Source organism: Sinocyclocheilus rhinocerous, unplaced genomic scaffold (genome assembly GCF_001515625.1).
Source record: "Sinocyclocheilus rhinocerous isolate Xijiao unplaced genomic scaffold, SAMN03320098_v1.1 scaffold99, whole genome shotgun sequence".
In the NCBI taxonomy this organism is placed as follows: domain Eukaryota; kingdom Metazoa; phylum Chordata; class Actinopteri; order Cypriniformes; family Cyprinidae; genus Sinocyclocheilus; species Sinocyclocheilus rhinocerous.
The window spans coordinates 962296-968983 of NW_015670981.1; the positions used below are offsets into that span (position 1 = coordinate 962296).

At 38.2% G+C, this 6688-nt stretch overlaps 1 long non-coding RNA gene across 1 annotated transcript in view; it reads left to right on the top strand.

Annotated features, from left to right (window-relative positions):
• Window positions 1–3754, top strand: part of LOC107734509 (uncharacterized) — a 7410-nt gene extending 3656 nt beyond the window's left edge. The window contains exons 2-4 of the long non-coding RNA XR_001639104.1: window positions 1186–1328; window positions 3366–3524; window positions 3648–3754. This is a non-coding gene — a long non-coding RNA (uncharacterized LOC107734509). The remainder of the gene's footprint in view (window positions 1–1185; window positions 1329–3365; window positions 3525–3647) is intronic.
• The last annotated feature ends 2934 nt before the right edge of the window (window positions 3755–6688 follow it).

The following is a 6688-nucleotide window of genomic DNA, read 5'->3' on the forward strand; positions in this document are numbered from 1 at the left end:
GTAGCATTGCATCATAACAGAACATTGTATCTAGTATAGTATGATAAAACAGCGCTGCTTTTTTTTCCCACATACGCACCACCGGAAGAAGTGGAAGCGGTCGACTGTGGCATAATAAAAGCTCCGCTGCTTTCGAGCCGTGTGTCACGCTCGTTCAGCGGCCTCGTTTCACTTCGACGGCTTTCAGCCTCACCCTGCTTCATGTATATTTATATATATAAATTACATTCCCTTAATTAACAATTAACATACAGAAAATAACAGCCTTAAAATACAATTGAATATTTAAATGTGTACCTTAAGTATTTTTACTATATCGTATAATTTTTAGTATTTAGTATCAATTTAGTGTTTTAGCATGTTTTGATAACCTTGCTTGTCTTTATTTTGTGGTAATGACCAGCTGACTTTACATGATGATATAATGAACTGGAGTTTAAATTATCTTTCTCTTGATAGTATCCTTGGATAGAAGAAAGTAAGTAGTATGTTAAAAACACAAAATTACCTTAGTTACCGTGTGTGTGTGTGTGTATATGTGTATATATACAGTGGGTACGGAAAGTATTCAGACCCCCTTAAATTTTTCACTCTTTGTTATATTGCAGCCATTTGCTAAAATCATTTAAGTTAATTTTTTCCCTCATTAATGTACACACAGCACCCCATATTGACAGAAAAACACAGAATTGTTGACATCTTTGCAGATTTATTAAAAAAGAAAAACTGAAAAATGCTCAGTATTTAGTAGAAGCACCCTTTTGATCTAATACAGCCATGAGTCTTTTTGGGAAAGATCCAACAAGTTTTTCACACCTGGATTTGGCGATCCTCTGCCATTCCTCCTTGCAGATCCTCTCCAGTTCTATCAGGTTGGATGGTAAACGTTGGTGGACAGCCATTTTTAGGTCTCTCCAGAGATGCTCAACTTTCTGTTTTATAATAACGATAAGGCACTCTGTTGTGGATCGTTTATATGTGACCATATTAACAATATAACACAGCTGCTTCATTTTCGATTCCAGCCCCACTTTCCCCCCAAGCCAACTTTCTACTTCCTGTCACTCTCCATCTCTCTGTCTTTCCGCTTTGTTTGCTCTCATCCACAACCCTATTTGCAGGTGGACCATTGTGATCTGTCTAAATATGACCTCTTCTGTGTCCCCCGCGCTCCACGGCCCCCAGAGCTCCCATCCATCAGGAGGCAGGAATGGTTCTCCCATGCAGAAGGACTCGGTCTGCGGCTGAAATATTGATCACAGCGGCTCATGGAAGAGCTGCCACCCAAAGCCCGTGACAGCGCTCGGGTCACTGTGACAAAGACGGAGGTGACTGATTTTCTGTGATTAGGAATAGCCAGAAGCACTCGTGGCATTTTCAGTCTCAAGTACGCTGAAAGGGATGGAAACAAAGCGCATCGGAGGGGGGGAAGAAAGAGAGAGTGAGAGACAGAGGAAGTGAGCCTACTTCTAGATCCTTTCAGAGTGCCATTATTCAGGGAAGCTGATTCAGGAATTCAATAATGGATGGGAGTGAGCTGTGAAAGAGTAAAAGCTGCCGCTATAAGGTCATTGATGCTTCTTTCTCTCACTGTCTGTCTCTCTATCCTTATTTCCTCCCGGTTCCCATCCAGCAGCTAATCAGTGACTGACAGCTCAACCCACGTTCTCTCTCCCTCTCCACCTGTGTGTCTCACTCTGTTTGTCTCTTATCTGCAGATGGAAGGATAATGGTTTGATTGTTGCCTTTGAGTAGTCACTGAACATGTCTGAGGGAACAGAACATTAAGACGCTGTGCCATTAACAGAACAACGTCCTCTGTTCTTTACACAGCCTGAACAGAAGGTCAAGAAGTCCGAGTCGTCGTGTTCCATGTGACCGTGTTCTCGCTCGCGCTCGTGAACATACAGGAGGTTTACGGGCAGAGAGCTGGTTTCGCATGAAAATGCAAGAGCTGGCTGAAATCTGCAGTTACAATCTGATTGGTTGAGATCTGCTTACTTTCAGGAATTGGTTAGGCTGGGTATGACAATGTGCAAATACGACAATATTCATTGCGATACATACACTACCGATCAAAAGTTTGGAATAAGTACGATTTTTAAAATGTTTTTAAAGGAAGTTCAAAGGCTGTATTTATTTGATCAAAAATACATTAAAAACAGTCATTTAGAATTAGGGATGCACCGAAATGAAAATTCTGGGTGCACTCGGCCAAAAACCAAAACGGAAAATGCTTTGAGATAATTATTTTTAAATATATGGCGTGCCATATATTTTCAGCTGTTTTTCTCTTTCGGCCGAAAACTGAAAATGCCATTTTTGGCCGTTTGAAATTTTGGTTCATCCCTATTTAGAATTATTATTAGTATTATATTATTATAACTGGGACATATGGTATGTAGTAAATTTGGTATTAAAGCACATGGAACATTAAAAACGTTAAGAGCACATTAAAGCGTCACTTGTTGATCTAGAAGTAAAATGAGATCTTTGATTAATAGATTGTCATTACATCCCAGCCCACCCCTCCCCCGCCCCTTTACTTTTCTGTTGATCATCTAATAACAATAAGTACATATCATTACTCAGAAGTTACTCAGCAGTATTTGCAAAATCTAGTCATAAATATTGAGTTTACTTTTTTGTAACTGAACATTTCAAACTGCCAGTTACAGTCATTAGATCTTGGTCGAACGTGTTGTGTATCAACCTGATACCTTGAAACTAGCTATTTCAGTCAGCTCTTGCCATTGTTGCACTCAATTTGCATCAGACGGTCCATGGCCAATATTTGTTAAGAAATAATTTGTATTTCTAAAAAATGCTGATCTTTTGAACTTTCTATTCATCAAATAATCCTGAAAAATGCATTACAGTTTCCTAAAAAAAAAATAAAAATAAGCAACTGTTTTCAACATTTATTATAATAAATCTTTCTTGCACACCAAGTCATTATTATAATGATTTCTGAAGGATAATTTGAAGACTAGAATAATGGCGGCTGAAAATTCAGCTTTGCCATCACAGGAATAAATTACATTTTGTAATGTATTAACAATTTTCTCAAATGGTAATAATATTTATATTATTATTGTATTTTTTATTAAATAAGTGCAGCCTTGGTGAGTATAAGAGACTTGTTTTAAAAATATTTAAAAAACTTTCCGAACCTAAACTTTGGAACTGCAGTGAATGTAAGGTCAAAAGTCTGGTTACACAAGTAATGTATATGACCTTCCATATTGATCTGAATAGCTCCACCCACCTATTTAATGCAGCAGTCACCTTTGAGACTTGTGTAAGTGTTGATTAGAAGTGTTATGAATCAAAATAAAATAATTGTTGCCCCTTTAACTCCGCAGATCTCATATCTCCAGAAGTCTCTGAGGCTGTGCCGTTTGGAGGGTGTTATGTAATGCACAACTCACGCAACAAACATCAGAGGCACATTAGGCTTGAATAAATATCACAAACGCAGCTTCATATTCATGAGCTCAGTGGCATGTCAGGACATGCGAGAGGTTAGAGGCTGTTCGTGTATCTTATAAATATATACTCTACAACCGACAACTTTCAGTTTCTTATGGATCCAGGATTGTTCATGAAGTGTTATATGGAGGTTTTTTTTTTCTCTGTTCCCACAGATGGATTGAGATATTTGACGCCTATACCTCCTACACGATTCTCAGAGTTTGTAATCAGCATATGTTGTGCACACCTTCAAAGATGTGATAGTTTGCACGTAATAACTTCTGAGCAATAAAAAAAAAAAAAGGTTAATGTTGGCCAAACATGGTAGCAGACCAAGATGGAATGAAGATGAGAAGCTTGGCATCATTTGCATTAGCATGCACATGGAGACATATTGCACCAAGTTTAACGTTAGTGAAATATCATTGTTTTTGGGCATTGTGATTTGAGGGCTATGATATAGGAAAGGGATTTTAAGTTTTGGTTTGTTCCTCACACAAAGCTGTAATGTGGCTTCAGAAGAATGTGTTGGGTAACTACCTTAACTACATAGGTGTATGTACAAGGGTTGGAAAATGAAACTGAAACACCTGGTTTTAGACCACTATAATTTATTAAGATGGTGTAGGGCCTCCTTTTGTGGTCAGTAGAGCATCCATTTGTCTTGGGAATGACAGATATACGTCCTACACAGTGGTCAGAGGGATTTTGAGCCATTCCTCTTGTGGAACAGTGGCCGGGTCACTGTGTGATGCTGTATGTGACTCACTCTTCCAAAACACCCAAAAGTGGCTCAATAATATTTGGATCTGGTGACTATGCAGGCCATGGGAGATGTTCACCTTCACTTACGTGTTAATCAACCACTCTGTCACCAGTTTTGTGTGTATTGGTGCATTATCCTGATGCACGGCACCACCTTCAGGGTGACGTTTGACCCATTGGGTGGACACGGTCCTCCATGATTGTTCAGTAGTTCTCTGCAGGGATGCGTCCATCTAGCACAGTAGGAAATGCTTTGATACTGCAGCCCAAGCCATCACTGATCCACCTTCGTGCTGCACTCTGGGCACGCAGCAGTCTGGGTGGTAAGCCTTTTTAGGGCTTCTCCACACCTTAACTCTCCCGGATATGGGAAAGACAGTGAAGGTGGACTCATCAAAGAACAGTGCCTAAGATTTGTGCTGCTGGCACCATTGAAACCAATGTTTGGCAATAGCAGGCCGACCATGTATATTGACCCTGTGGAGCTCCCGACGAACAGTTTTGGTGGAAACAGGAGAGTCAAGATGCACGTTTAATGCTGCAGTGAGTTGGGCAGCTGTGGAGTTATGCTTTATGGATACAGTCCGGGTGAGTACCTGGACATCCCTTTCAGTTTCCTCTTGACAAAATATACATCGACAAAATATATATATATATATATGTAATATTTGTTCATTATGTTCATTACAAATTATGTTGTATTGTACTATCTTTACAGCCAACTGCAATGAGCAAACATTTTAGCATTCTAGTGAATCAATTCATTCATTTAAATGAGCCAGTTAAAAATGTAGTAACGTTTAGCATAGCTATGCTTTTAAAAGAATAACTCATCTAAAAACCATCCTTTTGTAAATGCATCTGGAAAATGAAAATTATTATTATTATTAAAAATTATTAATATTATTTAAAAAGTATTATTTTAGTACTATATACTATTATACACTCTAAAAAAATGCTCAAATATGGACTAACCCAACTTCTGGGTTAAAAATTTAATGTAAAAAGTTAACCCAACGGTTGGGTTAGTCCATATTTGACCCAAAGTTGGGTTGAAACTGTTATGCTTTATGGATACAGTCCGGGTGAGTACCTGGACATCATTAATAAAGACACTGGGCTAAATTAGTGGAAAAGTTTCAAAATTAACTTTCCCAAAAACGATGGAAGTAAGAAAGACCGGTTTGCAGCAACATGTGGGTAAATGACATCATATTTTTATTTTATTTTTTAATGAGCTTTTATTTTTATATTTTCAGTTCTAATTTTAATTTTAGAGTACGTTTTTTAGAGCATGTTTTAGTGAAGTTATTTGTAATTTTATTTGTTTTTTAATTAATATTACTATTTACCTTAGTTTTTTTTCTTTTCAGTTTTATTATATTTAGTACTTTAACTTTTTGTATTTCAGTTTGTTGCCAAGCTTTGTTTCAATGAACAAAACCATTTTTAATAGTTTTAGTTAATAAAGACACTGGGCTAAATTAGTGGAAAAGTTTCAAAATTAACTTCCCCAAAAACGATGGAAGTAAGAAAGACCGGTTTGCAGCAACATGTGGGTAAATGACATCATATTTTTATTTTTAACATACTGCCATATATTTGCATTCATTCACTGTAAAAGTGAATATTATTACAGAACTGCTATCTGATCATCTCATGCTAATGCTTACCTTTTTGAGTGTCTATGACAGGTGCCAAACTGGCTTTATGAATGTGTTGTGAGGTTATGAATGCGGCAGCTCTGAGCTTGAAGTCATGATGAAGGGATGAAGATGGGTTAACAGCTTTAAACTTAATCCTAAATGGGAGGGTTTCCTTCCAAACCCCCACTTGGCCTGAATCTCTAAATAAAACATGAGAGAGGCAACAGAGTAGCCTGAATACATATTTAAACAGGCTATTGAACATAGAGAGAATGCGTCTTTGGGTTTAAATTTGTGTTTTGACAACTGTGTGTGTGTGTTCATTTAGCAGCCTCATTGTCAAGGCACATTTCTGTTTTTTTGTTCCTTTCAGGCTTGCTCGAGTTTCAAACATACACTGATTCATATATTCCCTTTTTCTTCTTCAAAAATGCATATAGTACTGATAAATGGTTTGAAGAGAGAGGCACTAAAAGGATGAAACTCCAGAGAAGAGACCGAATGGAGCGAGTGCTGTATCAGGTGTGTAAATATGTGTGTGTGTGGCCAGCCCTGTCAGTTGTGTTGAATAAATGATGTGACAGCTGAGAGTGTGCTGGAGTGTTTGAGAGGTGGATGAGTCTGTCACACTGATTGATTTTCTTTCTTCGAGCGGCGCAGGCGTCGACGAGGAATGCGAACAAGTGGCCATCTCGCTCTCCACCATCTGCGATCTGAAGACAGTTTTTCAGCGAGCACAAGCACTCTTCAAACGCTCTTTGGAGGCCGGTTTGGAAAGTTTGTGCTGGTGATATCTCTGTTTT